The 2,871-nt window shown below is 41.5% G+C and overlaps 1 pseudogene; it reads left to right on the top strand.

Moving 5' to 3' along the window:
* The first annotated feature begins 339 nt into the window (after nucleotides 1-339).
* Nucleotides 340-2,515, top strand: LOC120288528 (annotated as a pseudogene).
* Nucleotides 2,516-2,871: the final 356 nt, after the last annotated feature.

Below are 2,871 nucleotides of genomic sequence, written 5' to 3'. Positions count from 1 at the left end.
CTATCATTACAGTGAAAGGTCTGTCCAGTATTGTGGTGATCTCAGCTCAAATTGTGTTTTCTCCTTAAATATGCTTTTCATATGGTACAAAAATTTAGTTAAGATGCTTGTGTAGGAGCCATATGCAGATTGAAATTTATTAATGGGAACATAAATTTTGAGAGCTACGGAATATGGACTCCTGCCACTTCAGAGTATGGAGAATTGTGTCAGGATGATATATCAAAAAGTTTAATTTGTGAATTTGGAGTATATGCGCCATAAGTTTGGAAGGTGATACTTTGTGTGGACAGTCAGAGTCCCAATGTTTGAAGAGGCCGAAATTTTTGCCTTTTATACATGTGGTAATTGGGGTTGCATCTATAAGTAATTTGTAAGAAAGGCAATTTTTATTTATGAAAGTTGAAATGTTTGTTTGTTTTTTTTTTCAAATTCTCAGGTTTGATGAAAGAATCAGTTCATTTGCTGAGCAGAAGTTCCAAAGGGACGGCATTGATGTCCGTACTGGTTGTCGAGCTCTTGGGGTTTCAGAAAAGTCGCTTTCTGTGAAGGTGAAATCCATGGAGAGGTTTACTCGATTCCTCATGGATTGGTTGTTTGGTCAACTGGTGTAGGGACTCGTCCAGTAGTGGGCGACTTCATGGAGCAAGTTGGTCAGGTTTGTGACATACTGCCACGCATGCATGAAATGGACTCTAAGAAACCGTGACACTGAACGTGCAGGATTATATCTATTGCCTTAGTGCCCTCAACCTACGGCTACACATCGATTCCTTCTCTTGCCATGTCTCAACTACTGATATGCTGTATCATTGTTCTTAGCAGAATGATTTGAGATTTTGCTCAATCTGCAGGGTGATAGACGAGCTCTTTTTAACTAATGAATGGCTACGGGTGAAGGGCACTGAAAATGTCTATGCCCTAGGTGATTTGTGCTGCAATAGACCAACGTAAAATAATGGTATATTTTTAACTGATGTCTGTTTTATCGTATGTTCATATGGCTGGATGTGTCGGTCTGTCAGTTAGCAGCACTTACACTTAAAAGTAACATTTCTCAGTCATTCCTGTCCAACTCACTGGGAGATTGAAGAGCGGTTTGCACTTTGCGCCCCAGCCCCCAACACTTAAAAGTAACGTATCTCAGTCATTCACATGGATGGCCTCATTGTGGAACTAGCATGAAAATGCTTCTCGTGTGAAACATCAGATTGGTTAATGTCTTTGGAAGTTTATTTTCAGTTCATATTAATTGACCACATTACATCATGCATGGGTTTCTTGATTAGCATGGTTCCCCTTTGAAAGAGCATCTTGATCCTGTCCCATTTATCTTATTCTTCTCTAGCGGATATACATGATAAGTTGCCTATCTTTAACATGTGGCATGAAAATACTTAGTGAAATATAAAGTATTTATCTTCCACAATGTGATGTGGCTGTCGTACAGCACCAAATAGTACTGATCATTGTTACTAGCTTAAATAAAGCAAAGCTGCATTTTACAAACTCTTAATTTTCTACTAATGGTAATATTGACCTGAGAGATGGTATTTATCATCATTGTACTCTTGTTTTCTCCTTCTAAATTATGATTACTACATTTGATATACTCAGGAGGACATCTCGAGCATATTCAAGGCTGCAGGCGAGGATAACTCTGGCACTTTAACTGTTAGTGAATTTCAAGATGTTGTGGATGATATCCCTCATACGGTATCCCCAAGTGGAACTATACTTGAAGAGCAAGCATTTGAAGGATGTAACCGATCTGCTGAGATATCCAGAAGGCAATGAGAGAGAGAGAGTGTAGATACTGAAGAATTTAAATCGGCCCTTTGTCATGTGGATTCACAGGCGAAGAAGTCTGCCAGCCACTGCTCAGGTGATAGTTTTGGAAGTCTCTTTCAAGTAAAATTTGCTGTGGCTTCTTTCTTGCCACCATCATAGAGGCACTTTAAATCATCTAATGCTTTCCTTTCTAGGTCGCTGCTCAACAAGGAGCTTATCTTTCAAGGTGCTTCAACCGGAGACAGCAGTGTCAAGAACTTCCTGAAGGTCCAAGACGTTTTACTGGTGCCGAGCAGCATCAATTTCGTCCTTTTCGGTATGTTACATTTTCACTATGTTTATCTTTTTTCATCGATGGGAATTATAGATGAGTTTGCTATATATATATTTGTTTCCTTTCCCTCCCGACAACTGATTTCTTTTATGTGGTCAAAAAATAAAGGTACAAGCATTTTTGGAACGTTTGCTCCTTTGGGAGGAGAGCAAGCTGCTGCTGAACTTCCCGGAGACTGGGTATCTATGGGTCATAGTACTCAATGGCTGTGGTATTCTGTATATGCAGGTGCAAAATCCCTTCATACATTGGTAAAAATATCATTTGATGTTTTGTGTTGCGACATTTAAAGCTTTTCCCTTTTTCTTCAGCAAGCAAGTAAGCTGGCGCACACGGGTGTTGGTTGTATCCGATTGGACACGAAGATTTGTTTTCGGAAGAGACTTGTAACATCCGGGCCCCACTTTGTAATATTGTCTACTTTGGGTCACCGCCACACAGCGCGAACGAACATTATCCCAGCCTTTTCTCTCACGGCTTTAAAACGCGTCCTTATAAGCCAACAAGACCTCCCTCTAGGCGATGTGGGACAAAAGAGGAGGTCACACTCTCCACCTCTTAACGAAGAGCGTCCTCGCGTGGCCTCACGGCATCAAAACAGCATTCAAGCCATGGTCCCACCACGCGGCCCACGGGCGTCGAACAACAGCATTCGAGCTGTGGTCCCACACGCGGTCGGGAGTTGGCTCACGATACCACTTGTAACATGGCCCTACGCATGTAATATTGTCCGCTTTGGGTCACCC

Source organism: Eucalyptus grandis, chromosome 9 (genome assembly GCF_016545825.1).
Source record: "Eucalyptus grandis isolate ANBG69807.140 chromosome 9, ASM1654582v1, whole genome shotgun sequence".
Taxonomy (NCBI): Eukaryota; Viridiplantae; Streptophyta; class Magnoliopsida; order Myrtales; family Myrtaceae; genus Eucalyptus; species Eucalyptus grandis.
Note: the sequence above shows the minus strand (reverse complement) of the source record. Positions and strands in the feature narration are given on the sequence as shown.